The sequence below is a fragment of the Stenella coeruleoalba genome (assembly GCF_951394435.1).
Source record: "Stenella coeruleoalba genome assembly, chromosome: 10".
NCBI classification, from domain to species: Eukaryota; Metazoa; Chordata; class Mammalia; order Artiodactyla; family Delphinidae; genus Stenella; species Stenella coeruleoalba.
This window is the reverse complement of record NC_137156.1, coordinates 10894696-10909602: the sequence shown is the minus strand read 5'-3', so window position 1 is coordinate 10909602 and position 14907 is coordinate 10894696. Positions and strand designations below refer to the sequence as shown.

At 42.9% G+C, this 14907-nt stretch overlaps 1 long non-coding RNA gene across 1 annotated transcript in view; it reads right to left on the bottom strand.

Moving 5' to 3' along the window:
- Positions 1-14907, bottom strand: part of LOC307193302 — a 174093-nt gene that overhangs the window by 31191 nt on the left and 127995 nt on the right. The gene's annotated exons all lie outside the window — the stretch shown is intronic.

Genomic DNA, 14907 nt, shown 5'->3' with positions numbered 1-14907 from the left:
TTGGAAATAGAGGATTCAGAGGTATTCAGTAACATATGGAACCAATATAAGCTGATAAACATATGCTATTAAAATAATAGCCCTTGTATTAATCGGTGTATTTTCCTGAAAAGCAGTTTCTCAATAGGCACCAAAGGCCTTTTAAACAGTGCACACCTATTGACCTAGTAATCGCTCCCTAGGAATTTATCAGAGGGAAATGTTTGGACAAATGGACAAAGATGTACGACTGAAAACAATCAGTGTATACTTGTTTATAAATAGGGGCACATTAGGAAACTCTTTTAATGTCCATCAATAGAGGATTGGTTGGAGAAACAATGGTATATTCATGCAATACAATATGTTATAATAATTAAGAATGCTGTTATAGAGAAATATATACATATTATCTTGGAATAATTCACACAGTATGTGACCAAGTGCAAATATCAAGTTAACAAAATATTATCTACACTATGGCTCTATCGTTGTAGGAAAACATTGGAAATTTGCACATAAAAGGTTAGCAGCAATACTCCTGAGCAACCAGTGAGTCATAGAAGAAATTTTAAAAAACCTTGAAACAAATAAAAGTGAAAACATAACATGCCAAAATGTATGGAATACAGCCAAAGCGGTTCTAAGAAGGAAGTTTATAGCGATTAACACTTACATTAAGAAAAAAGAGAGATCTCAAACAAACAACCTAACTTCAGACCTCAAGAAACTAGAAAAAGAAGAACTAACTAAGCCCAGACTTATCAGAAGGAAGGGCATAATAGAGATCAGAGAAGAAATAAATGAAATAAGGAATAGAAAACAATCGAAAAGATCAAGAAATCTAAGAGTTTATTTTTTGAAAAGATAAAATTGACAAATCTTTAGCTAGACTTAAGAAAAAAGAGTGAGGACTCAAGTAAATAAAATTATAAATCAAAGAGGAAACATTACAACTGACACCACAGAAATAGAAAGAATTATAAGAAACTACTAAGAATAATTTTATGCCAACAAATTGGACAATCTTAAGGAAATAGATAAATTCCTAGAAACATACACCCTACCAAGATTGAATCATGAAGAAATAGAAAATCTACTGATTCAATCTTCTATTCAAGAATCAAAAAAATTTCCAGTAAAGAAAAGAAAAGCCCAGGACCAGTTACCTTCACCAGTGAATTCTACCAAATATTTAAAGAAGAATTAATACCAATACTTTTCACTCTTGCAAAAAATTAGAGAGAAAGGGACACTCCCAAACTCATTTACAAGGTCAGCATTACTCTGATACCAAAGCCAGATAAGAATACTACAAAAAAAGAAAATTACAGGTCAGTATCTCTGATGAATATACATGCAAAAATTCTCAACAAAATACTAGCAAACCAACTTCAACAGCATATTAAAAGGATCATACACTATGAGCAAATGGAACTTATCCCTGGGATGCAAGGATGATTCAACATATACAAATCAATATATGTGACCCACCACATTAATAGAATGAAAGATAAAAATCATATGATCATCTCAATAGATGCAGAAAAAGAATTTGACAAAATTCAACATGTTTGCATGATAAAAGCTCTCCATAGGGGACTTCCCTGGTGGCACAGTGGTTGGGAATCCGCCTGCCAGTGCAGGGGACATGGGTTCGAGCCTTGGTCCGGGGAGATCCCACGTGCTGGGGAGCGGCTGGGCCCGTGCGCCACAACTGCTGAGCCTGTGCTCTAGAGCCCGTGAGCCACAACTACTGATCCAGCGTGCCACAACTGCTGAAGCCTGAGCACCTAGACCCCGTGCTCTGCAACAAGAAGCCTGCGCACCGCAACGAAGAGTGGCCCCCACTCACCACAACTAGAGAAAGCCCACACGCAGCAACAAAGACCAAACACAGCCAAAAAAAAAAAAAAAAAAGCTCTCCATAAATTGAGGATTGAAGGAACATAATAAAGGCCATATATGACAGGCCCCAGCTAACATCATACTCAATGGTCAAATGTTGAAAGCTTTCCCTCTAAGGTCAGAGACAAGAAAAAGGTACCCACTCTCAATAGTAGTTGAAAGGTACCACTACTGTTCAACATGGCACTGCAAGTCCTAGCCAAGCAATGAGGCAAGAGAAAGAAATAAAAGATATTCAGGTCAGAAAGGAAGAAGTACAGTTATCTCTGTTTGCAGATGACATAATCTTATACATAGAAACTTCTAAAGACTCCACCAAAAAAACCTGTTAGAACTAATATTTTCCTTCAGTAAAGTTGCCAGATACAAAATCAGCATACAAAATCAGTTGCTTTTTATATACTAACAATAAACTATTTGAAGAAAAAATAAAACAATCTCATTTACAATAGCATTGAAAACAATAAAATACTTAGGAATAAATTTAACCAAGGAAGTAAAAGACCTATACACTGAAAACTAAGACATTGACAGAAGAAATTGAAAAAGACATAAAAAGATGGAAAGATATCGCATGTTCACAGATCAGAAGAGTTAATATTGTTAAAGAGTCCATACTTCCCAAAGCCATTTATAGATTCAGTGCAATCCCTGTCAAAATTCCAATGGTACTTTTCACAAAAATAGAACAAGCAATCCTAAAATTCATATGGAACCACAAAAGGCCCTGAATAGCCAAAGCAATCTTGAGAAAGAACAAAGCTAGAGGCATCACCCTTCCTGATTTCAAACTATGTTACAAAGCTATAGAAATCAAACAGTGTAGTAGGGCTTCCCTGGTGGCGCAGTGGTTGAGAGTCCGCCTGCTAATGCAGGGGACACGGGTTCATGTCCCAGACCGGGAGGGTCCCACATGCTGTGGAGCGGCTGGGCCCGTGAGCCATGGCCGCTGAGCCTGCGCGTCCGGAGCCTGTGCTCCGCAACGGGAGAGGCCACAACAGTGAGAGGCCCGCGTACCGCAAAAAAAAACAAGAACAGTGTAGTACAGGCATAAAAACAGGTATGTAGACCAATGCAACAGAATTGAGAGTGCACGTATGGCCAAGTAATATTTGACAAGGGAGCCAAGAAGACTAAGGGGAAAGAATAGTCTCTTCAATAAATGCTGCTGGGAAAACTGAATATTCACAAACAAAAAAATGAATTTGAATCCCTAAATTACACCATTCACAAAATTAACTCAAAATGGATTAAGGACTTACATGTAGGACCTGAAACCATAAAAATCCTAGAAGAAAACATAAAGAGAGAGCTCCTTGATATTGGTCTTGGTAATGATTCTTTGGATATGACACCAAAAGCACAAGCAACAAAAGCAAAAATCAACAAGTGGGACTTCATCAAATTAAAAAGCAAAAGAAACAATCAACAAAATAAAAACTGAAACCTACCCCCACTCTATCCAAGAAGGGGGCTGGCAAATATTACAATTGGAGTTCACTGGAGTGATGGCTAATTTTATGTGTCAACATGGCTAGACTGTGGAGCCCAGTTGTTTGGTGAAATGCCAGTCTATGTGCAGCTGTAGAGGTGTTTTAAAGATATGATTAACATTTAAATCAGTAGACTTTGAATAAAGCAGAGTATCCTTTTCCTAAACGGGATGCATCCAATCAGTTGAAGGCCTTAAGAGAAAAAACTCGGGTCCCCCGGAAAGGACAGGATTCTGCCTCCAGACCACCTTTGGAATCAAGACTGCACCTTCTACTCTTGACAGAATTTCCAGTCTGCCAGGCTGCCCTGTAGACTTTGCACTTGCCAGTCCCACACCCTACTGGTTCTGTTTCTCTAATATACCAGGGTAATGCAAAGGTCATTTGCATAAGAAATTCGGATGCCCTCGGGACAGCATCTTGGTGACTGAGATATGGCAGGAGTTGCATTGGCTGGTAGAAGAGCAGTACACCCTGCTCCACCCACAAGTGCTCCGTCCATTTGAGGAGAGACCAGCGGCTAATGCCAACTGGCTTTCGACAAAAAAGACCGTGGTGCCAGTAAGGCCTGTGGTTTCTTCCCTGAGCATGTGGACCAAGCGACATCCTCGATATGCCGCCTCTGCATGGCTGCCACACAACAACCCTTGGCGGAAGGACACGGAAGCTTTTAAAGTTGGCTTTAGCCACACCTTTGTGAAAGAAGCAACCCAGAAACACAGTCGGCCTCGTAAGCATTCACCAACCAATAGAACCGGAAGGCTTGTGAGCCGGCAATGATGCTGGTTTTCTTCCCCAGCATCCAGCACCTGCTGGGCCCTGAGTTAACTACTGTCGAAGAAATGGATGGAAGAATGACTGAACGGGAGCTCTTCAGATTTAAGGGAAGTCAGCACAAGTTCAGAAATGAAAATCCAGCTTCAGAGGCTGTCAGGTAATGCTGTGCCAGGATACAGGTCCAGTGGCTTTAATTAGCACTTGCCCTTTCCTTCCCAGCCTCGTACAGCGGACTGCTCCGGTCATATTGTCTTCACCTCATCACTGTATCACAGATGGTCCCTGGAATCAACCCATCCAGGTTACTCTCTATATAAACCACAAGTAAAGCAGCTAAGGGAAAAAATGATCTGTGCAATAGCAGACGGTTCTACGATTCAGTCTCATTTTGTTAAGAAGCCACGCAGAGGAATCCGTAAAAGTTGAGGAGAAAATTGAAGCAGATGCGATGAATACTGTTTTTGTGTGTGTTCTTAAGTAAGGTAATTTAAGAGATGCAATTGGCAAAGGGGAAATATACATTTTCAATGGATTCTCCAATAAGCAAAAGCAAACAAGAGACAAACACCAGTGTGTGTTTGTTCCTCTCCTTTCCTGCCTGGTGTCTTCCCAATCCACTGTTTGCAAAAAGCCCCTGGGCTTTAAAATCAACATCCAGATCTGACATTGCTGCATTTTGGGGGGAAAGGCAATCTCCCTGATGCGTCTCCTAGCTGCGACCCCATGTTTCTCTTAGCCTTTGACCTTCCTTTCATTTCTCTTTTTACACTATATTTCTTCTATTTCTTTTCCTCCCACTCAAGTGTTATAAGCTCCTGTGGCTAATTATGCCCAGATTTTCTAAAATAGAATTGAGGACATAGTCTGGAGAGTCCAGGCTGCATTTGGCTTCTTCAGCAAGTAGAGGGCCGATGGAGTTAGAGTGCAAGAGATTTATTGGGGTAACAACATGGAAGGTAAAGGGGGGGCAGGAGCGAGTAGGGAGAGCCATCAGACTACAGGTCTGATGCTTGTAAAAGAAGAGAGTCAGGGTTCTCCAGAGAAACAGAACAAATAGGAGAGCTATATATTATATATATATCTCCTTTATATATATATATATTTTTTATATATATATTTTATATATAATATATAAATATTATATATATAATATATAAATATTATATATATATTTTATATATATAAAGAGATTTATTTTTAAGGCATTGATTCATGTGATTTGGGGGGATTGACAAGTCTGAAATCTGTAGGACAGGCCGGCAAGCTGGAAACTCTAGGAGGAGTTGATGCTGCAGCCTTGAGGCAGAATTCCTTCTTTTCCAGGAAACCTCAGTTTTTTCTCTGAAGGCGCTCAACTGATTGGACGAGACCCAAACCACGTTGTGGAAGTTCATCTCCTTTACTTAAAATCATCTCATTAGAGATCGTTAGCCACATGTACCAGGTACCTTCACATGACCACCTAGATTAGTGTAATTATATAACTGGGGACTATTTATACGTCAACCGGCCAGGTTGACGTATAAAACAAACCACCGTCGGGGAGAAGGAAGGGAGATTGAGTAGGAAGAGTCTCCATGTAAAGGCAGCTCTGAGAAAGCCTCAGCTAGCCCAGCGGGGAGCTCTGGGGCAGGGTTCACGTTAGGCAAAAGCCCTAGACCCTCACCGCTGGCTGGAAGGTGCCAGGAAGAGACTCAGCACTGACACGGGCAGGTGCAAAGTTTCTGCAGCTGGAGGTGTCACCTGACTGCATCCTTGACCAGGGAGGAGAAAGGGATCTGGACCATACAGTCCTTGTACATCCCCATCTTCCATCCTCTTCTCATACCTTATTCTGACACCTAATTTCTCCCTTTCTTGTTGTCCGTGAAACAGCATTGACCATCACGGTCTTGTCTCCTTCCTCCCCTTAATTCTATTCCCCTGTTTCTTCTAGTTCTTCCCTCCTTTTCCACACTCTTCATTTTTCACCAATTCTCCCCCAGCTTCCCTTTGTCATTTATAAAGTCTGCTGTGCCACCTCCCTTTCCTGACCTTTCAAGAGTAGCGGGTTTGTGGGAGTCCCGAGCCCACTGGTGTGTGATGGGGGAAGCTTCTCAGCACCCCTCCCTCGCCGTGGGGAAGCGGGGCAGGCTGGCACCAACCCAAATGCATGCTTAAATAATGGGCACACCAGTGCCAGAAAATTAAAACCCAGCATGGAATTGCTGAATTCACAGTTTTATTGTCACTGATTGCCTGGTGGCTCTGCATATTGAGAAGATCTTCACAGCTTCTTCCATTTTCCATGCCTTGGTTAATGTGCAGATAATTCTAGTGGTAAACTTTTTATTCCCCTTTCAACGTATTCATCCTTTCCTCCCCACCGAACCAGGCAAAACAGAAAAATTAATACACAGTTGTCATGAACGTGCTCTGTATTTCATCTCACCTCATCGTTCATCTTTAATAGAATAATGCTATTTCATAACTGAAAGGTCAAACAAATCGTCTGCCCATTTTGCAGATGAGGAAAGTAACTTGTTAGAGGTCACCCAGGGAAGTTGTGGGAAAGGCAGAGCCGAAGAGAGTTCCTGGCCTCAGCTCAGTGTGTGTTCACAACTCCCTCTGAGTTAAACGGAGAGGTAGGCAGGAGAGATGCCATTCTTCCCCATTCACAGATAAGGAAACTGAGTCTCAGCCCTTCCCAGGGAGGAAAGGGCATAACTTGGTCTCCGGACCTATTTATTTCTATTTTTGTCACACGATGCTGGCTTTTACTAAGTGGCAGGGTAATTTGTTTCCCTTGTTAGAATTAGAGGTGGAGCCTGACAACGCGCACGCGGAAATCCAGTACCTGTGGAATCTTTCTATGATGGAATAATGATAGATACGGAATAACGTCTAGTGTGTGTCCAGTGCTTCACTGATTTCAGAATCACCTCTTAGTTGTTATTCCTGAGTCAACACAATCGCTCCAGGAAGTAGTGAGGCCATGTTTCAATAGCCCGATGTTTATGGTTGGGGAAACAAAGGCTGAGAAAGTAAATGATTTGCCCAAATCACATATTAAGTGAGGAAACCAGGACTTGACACCTGGATCTTCTGACATCCTGTGCTCCTTATCCCCCTCATCTGTCAGCTCGCTTGTGGGTGCGGAGGTTTCTGATGGAACCATCACACGTGCAAGCCTGAAGTGACATTAGAGCCGGCTTCATACTTAGCCACTTCCTTGCATCCTTAATGCCATTGTCGTTCCTACTTCAATCAGCATGACAGCTTCCTAACTAGTCTCCTTGCCTCCACCCTTGCTGCCCTCCAACCCACGTTCCACGCCGTCATCTACTGCCGCAGGGGAGACCCTTCTAAAGCAATTGTCCCTGCATCCTCAAATGTGCGTATATTTATAAGTGACAGGCACGTACTATTGCTACCGTATTAAGCGCATGTGTAAACAGCATACAGAACGAGAAAAATTTAAAGGGCGCAATTTTAAACAACGTGATTAAAGGACCTAATATTTTCTTATTATTCTGCTTTGGAGAAATTACTCAGAAGTGCAAGTCTGATCCTTCCCTTGCTAAAAACTGACATGGACCCAAGATGAAAATCCCAGCTGAGTACGGCTTATGCGCCTCTTCCTGATGTGATGCTGCCTGTCTTGCAATCCTTATTTCTTGCTATTCCTCCCCTTGAATTCCACACTCCAAGCAAATAAACAGCTCCCAATTTTCTTGCCCCTGCTCATCTACCTGTGGGCTTCACCCTCTGCTGTTGTTTCTGCCCAGAACGCGATTATCCTCCCTGTACCTTCTTTCTTTTCTTCTTCTTTGTTGCCAGTTAATACCTACTGGTACCTCGAGTCTCAAATTCCACTTAACTTCCAGTGGAAGGCTGTCTGTCATCCTCTGAGAGAGGTCAGGTGCTTCTGGGTACCCTGTAGCAGCACTTAGCACACGGAATAGTCATCTTCATTTTCAGTTGTCCTCATTCCCCAGTAGATCATCAGCTCCTTGAGGGCAAAGAGCAGGGTGTGTCGATCTTTACTCTCCGGTGCTATCCAAGTGCCATGTGCCAACAACTGTTTGTTAAAGGATTCCATGAATATCTGCTCTCAGCCCAAGGGTTTCTGTTTAGTGGAAACAGAGCATGCAACCACTTTACCAATCACCCAGTTCTCGAGGGGTGTAATATTTTTGACACCTTTATTCTTTTAAACCACCCAGCAGGGAAACTTTGCCTTGTCTGGGAATAAAAGTGAGGACACTCCACGCCCCGTGGCTTTTCCGTTTACTCTCAGGCAATGGAAAAAATCACGCGTTCCTTTGAAATCTCAGCCACGTCAGCCATTAGTAACAAATGGTGTGCAGCCCAGTACACCGAGCAACCTCAGTATCCACGGTAAGATTGCAGGAGAGGAGAAGATTGCAGGGTCCTCTTAGAGTCCCTGTCTGAGTCTGAACATGAAACTGACCGGTTAACAGCAGAAATGTGAGCAAATTTATTTACTGTAAGTTTTACGTGACACAGAGCCTTCATGAGGAAATGAAGCCCTGAAGAAACAGCCCTGAGTATTGTTCTGGTTTTGATGAAGAGTAGACAGTCGTGGAGGAATAAGGTTAAAGAATGTGAGGTAAGGGTAGTGAACTGGGGGACACTGGCCAGGCCTGGGTGTTCAGACTTTTCTCGGAGTCCCTTTGTCTTTGGAGATAAGGATGCGCCTCTCCTCCAGGTACGGGCAGGGCTCCTCTCACCTGAGAGCTTTAGGACCTATTTCATGGGAGAAGGGTGGGGAAAGGTCAGAGTGACCTTCCCACTACTGCTGGTTTCTCAAACTGCTTCAGCTGGAAATAGTCACTATGCCAAGGTGCCATATTTGGGGTTAGGGCATCCTGAACCCCACTGAGATACTACGCCTCCTTCTCCAGCAACTGTACTGCCTTTCTTTGGGGAGAGGGTATGGCTCTCACCTTTTCTGGTCAACCTTCCCACCATCCACTGGCTACAATTTCTACCCTTTGGGGTAGAAAGGAAAGGAAACAGAGATAGTAAAGTTCTTAATTGAATGACACTGTCGTATGATGGCATCGTGATCTCTGGACCGTACAGACGTTTCAAGTTGACTTTTTCTTGTGGGCACTCTTACGCGTTCTCTCTTCTCGACTCTTAAATGCTTGCAGGATGCCATCTACAACAGCCCCAGACCAACAGTACCAAACTGGGCTGCATCTCAGGTCCCTAGGATTTAGGTAGCTTTGCCTGCCATTGCGGGGAGTGCCATGACTCAGCCCTCCTTCTGGTGACCACAGGTCACTGAAGCTCTTCCCAGGGATGAATCTGGTATAAATCCTCCATGAGTTCCTAGTTGCAGAGGATATGTGTCCAGCTCTCTAGTGGTTTCTTGAAGCTCCTCTCTCAAATATGAAGGAAGAATCAGATGTCTAGTTAGAAGCTCCAGTTAGAGAGAGGTGGTCCTAAGAGGGAGGCACTAATGTAAGGTTGCAGCTTTGACTCTCTAGCTGCTCCATAGATAAGAGATACATTGAGTCCTGGACTTGCCCACGTGCTGGGGACAAAGAGGCGAAACCCAAGAATCGGGGTCCCCAGGGGCTCCCCATACCGGGCATGGCACAGGTATCTTTAGCACCTCTTCCTACCCTGTGACTGTGTGCAATCCCATGAAAAGGAAACGATTATAACAGGACAGCTTAAGCCCTAAATCTGGTCGCCCTTTCATGATTGCTGAAAACACTGGGTTAGAAACTTAAGAAAGGTAAATGGAGGCCTTGTCTTCCAGGTCTTCTCTGGAATGGGTCTTTCCAAATTGCAGAGAATTCTTCTAAATTTCCAGCTCAAGGCCCGACGTGAACAAGCTGTGAGCCTGGGTGATCCAAATCCCGTTCATCAACGCTACATCTCTTGCTTATTTAAAAGGTGAAATTGTCCATAGTGATCAGACTGACTTTTAAAAATTCAGTTAATGAATTTTCAAAATACACCGCCATCTTAAATGGACTGATTTGTCCCCCTAATGCTGGCATTTATTACCCCATTCTTAAGAATATGTTGCAAGATAGCAATTTTTTGTGGAACCCTTCTAAGGCAATGAGAGCCACATGAGACTTCCTGCAGCCTTTCAGAGTAGAGAAAACATTTTTAGGGGCATTGCTTAATCGGAAGTTTTAAAAAACCCAAATGAAGTCATAAAGTGCATGCACGTCTCAGAAAATATGTTCATGAGACTATTATAAAAAGACCTGACTAAAAAATACTTACAGTCTAGAAGTGGGAAAATGAAGGTATTTTCTCTTGAAAGCAGCAGAGGGTTCTTTGTTTCTCAATTTAATGGAATTCTAATATGAAAAACATGCAGTGAACCATTTAAATAACAATGCCAGGTCTGACTCAAAAATTCACAATCAGCACTTAGAGCTGAAAACTTAGCACAGGTAGGATGCCTTCAGCCCACACTATTGAGTCAACAAGTCACAAAGAGAGAAGCCCAAGATACAAGGCACAGCAAAAACGCGTCGCTGTGCTTTCTAGACACAAGTGTAAAAGTCATGGCTTCGATAGTAATTTGAATTTTTATTCCTTAAGGAAATGTCACGGAGCTCGAAATGCAATTCTTTTGTTTTCTTTGAGGGGGAGAGGTGTGTGGATGTGTGTGTGTGTTTAAAACTAAACGGCATTTGAGGGCTTAAGTGTTTGAGTCCACGAAAGCGAACAGACCATATGGTCTATTGTAGAATTAGTAATTACAGACTTATTAAAAATACATGTTAATTTTATTCACTGACACTCCATGATAACGGCTTCCTCAGGATCTAATCCATTCTCCCCATTATACTCAGCTATTTCTCGTGCAGAAACCTCTTGTCCTGAACAAATGGCATAAGTAAGATTCGAGCTGACCCAGTCCCACCCCAAAAGATGAAATCACTACTTTTCAGTGATGTAGACAATTTAAGGTTATTTTCTCTGTTGCCCTTTACATTCTCGCTTCAAGCCAGAGGCAGATAAAGCAGAAAAGAGGTTTCTACTCCCCTCAGACTGTCAATCTGAAGGGAAAAAAACATGGAAAAATGATAATTTTATAGGAGGTAAGACAGGAATTTCCTGAGTTACCTCCTTAAAGAGTACAGTACTCGCTTAGGTTAGCAACCCCAGAGTAAATCACTGATGCCTGAAAATGGGTTGTAAATTTTATCGCCATCTAGTTTGGGGAAACTAGCCCTGACGTTTCTCCCAGCTGTTAATGACTAAGTTACTTATCAATACTTCTCAAACTTTAATATGCTTATGAGTCACCAGGGAATCTTGTAAAATACAGATTCTGATGCAGTAGGTATGGATGGGACCTGAGAGTCTGCATTTCTAATAAACTCCCTGGCGATGCTGATGCTACTGTCCTGGGGACCATCCTTTGAGGAGCAAGGACCTGGCTGACTGACAAGATGCTCTGGTACTGGTCCATACATGCTCAAGCTTGATAATGGACCGAGTGTCTGTATTAGTAGATTATTCGTTGAATATAGATTATGACCCAGGCCTTAATTCAGAATATTAAACTTTATTTTCTTAGCCTGTCTTTCTTTAACCACTGAAGTTTCTTTAGAGTTGGTCCATCCTACCAGAAGATCCTGATCACCCATGGGGTACCATTCTAGAATATAATTACAGAACACATTTCTCCCTCTTATAACCTAGGCCTGCTAGTCATTAATTTGAGGTCAGTAAATCACCAAAGCTTTGTTGCTTACGGGTCTATATAATTCAAATCAAAGTCATGTGTTTTCTAATGGAAATATAGTTATTATTTTTGAGGATTACAGATGTTATATGTTCCCTGTAAAAATATCAAACAATTAAGAAATAATCTAATGTGTGTTCCGAAGGCAATTTAAATTGGTATCCCAGCAAAATATAACACACCATGGACATCTGAATAGTTGAATCATCAAATATGAATTCCTGGAATGCCGAGGGTAGTCATATGCCATTAGGCTACTAATAGCAATAGGTACCAGGTACTGAGTGTCTGCTTTGGTGAACACCCCATTGTGTGCTCTGGCTGTATCACATACTTCACATTTGCAATGGTCAGTGTTCCTCGATTCAAACAAAAGATACCAGCTTATTAACCGTGAGCAGAAAAGGAAAGTACGGAAACAGTGTCAGAAGTTCACGGAATAGAAGGCTAGAGAACTGAGCTCCGAAAACTCTGAAAATGGGCAGAAATCAAGGAAGGCTGAGCAGTGGGGACAAAGTGTGGATCTTGCCACAGGATCCCTCTGGCTAGGACCTTGCCGTTGTCAAACTCTGGACCCATGATGCAGCCGCCAGGAGTGACTTTGCCACTGTCCCCAGAATACTGAAAGGCTCAGTTTGCCTATGGGGCCAGAATCCTGCCTCCCCATCAGGACTCACACAATGAAGGAGATTCCCCCAGGGTCGTCACAAAACAAAACAGAGTCCACTGCTTTTCATTATCTTGTTTACTCCTCACAACAAATTGGTGGCAGGGTTCAGGACACGCTACCCCCAGATACGGCACCTTGGCATACTGAATACTTGAAGCTGAAGGATTTGGGGAATGGCACGTGCAGGAGGGACCTTCTGACTGTCCCCTGAAGCAGGTCATAAAACCCTCGTGTGAGGAGTGCCCTCCCTATACCCGGAGGAGAGGGGCATCCTTGTCTCCTAAGATGGAGGGACACAGAGAGGGACACCTAGGCTTTGCTAAGTTGCCCCCAGTCTGTTAGACTTACCTTGTACTCTCTGTCCTATCACGACTGTCCACTCTTCATCAAACTTAGGATAAAAGCACCCAGGTTCAACTGTTTCTTCCAGGCTTCATTTCCTTATGAAGGACTCCACATGGTGTAAAACTTATATTAAACATGGCTGCTTTTCTCTTGTTAATGCTGCAGGTGTCCCTACATGGCAGAAGCTGATGTGACTGTTGCCATTTTCAAGAGGAGGATCCTGAGTCCTAGAGGTGAAGCAATCTACCCAAGAAGCAAAGGTCCTGCCCCTTAAGCCCAGCGCCCTCTTACCCCGAAACCATGCTCCCTGTCCCCTGCCCTTTGACTTCATGCCTCACCCTGAGGTGCAGGAAGTCAAATACCATTCATCTGTGTATCTTTAGGATCAGAATCTTACTAGTTTTCTAAGCAGGAGCGGAAGAGAAACCAAAACAAAACAAAAATAAAGGAGTTGATTTTTTCCCCCTCCATTTGCTATCAATCTCTTCATCTCTAAGAGAAGCTGGAGGAGAGAATCAAAGGTACAACAGAACCTGTTCACCATCTCTTCCTTTGCCTCTTCCCCTGACGCCTCTTAGCACAATACGGCATTGCTAATTTCACGCTGAGAATTTAGGTAACGGGGCTCTCCTTCTCGGACTCATCTCCAGTGGAGATCTTCTTCCTTCCTTCCCCACCTGTGGATGTTCACCGTCAGTTTCCCCAATAAAGTATACTCACAGGCGAAAGTTCTCAAAACCTAAAAACTGTCCCTCCGCCATGCTAGGCTGCAGGATGGTAATGCAAACCCTCGGGCAGGGGCCATGGCTCTAGAGAACGAGGCTTATTGTTCTAATGGAACTTCTGGCCCAGGCTTTACCTGGAGCTAAAGCTTTGTCTTAAGAAGGTCACAAAACCAAGATAGAGGATGCTGGTGATAATCTGAAATCCATGGCTCTGGGCCAGCCAGGGCACTGCATCAAGATGCCTTAGTGAGGTTAGAAAAAAGAGAAATACTTAGTGTATTTCCTGAAGTCTGGAAATTAAATTTTCCCCCCATTTTTTTCACAGTGGTCTAGATTTCACTTCCTCCCCCAGCCCTATTCCCATTTTGGTAGGAAAAACAATGCTTAGATCAGCAGAAAAGAAGATTAATACATCAGCAATTCTGTTATTGTATGTATTGATTCTCAAGGGGCCAGAAAAGAACTCAAAGGTGAGTGTAAGTAGAAAATACACATAGGCAATATTCCACCGGCTGTATTTATGAGCCATTTAGAGCATCCCAGGAGGGCTGCAGTTTAAAATCTATCAAAGCTTTGGGTTTTTTCTGTTCTTCCCAAGGAGATGCCAACAACTGTTCATTCTGCAATCTCTCTAAGATCCCAATGCTTCCCATGAACAGTACCTAGAAGGAAAATAGTGATTGTCTTTCCAATAAATGAGAAATGCTGGGGGCCGAGGGAGAGAAAAAGCCTTCTGTGTTTCAGTTTTCCATTTCGCACCCATCGTCTGAATGCACAGAATGTGCATGACCTGGCCTGTGAGGTAGCCAGTTACCTCTTGTATTCATATGGTGAGGCCTATCGTGATTCATGGGTATATAGCGAGTCCTATCGTGATTCATGGGTATATAGTGAGGCCTATCGTGATTCATGGGTATATAGTGAGTCCTATCGTGATTCATGGGTATATAGCGAGTCCTATCGTGATTCATGGGTATATAGCGAGTCCTATCGTGATTCATGGGTATATAGCGAGTCCTATCGTGATTCATGGGTATGCTACACTTTAAGGACCAAAATACTGAATCCAATTTCTTTGTTCTTTTCCTTTTTTCCTCACTGTTGAGAATAGTCTCTAATCTCAAATCTGTCTCAAGAAATAAAGTTTCTGCATGATGCATGAACCAAGTCAGCCTGCTTAAAGGTGAGTCCAGGCATTCTCGTGGACTCACTGATGCACTCTTCCAAAAACAGCATTCACATAATGTCCCCTCTGTGCCAGATTCTGTTCCGAGGTCC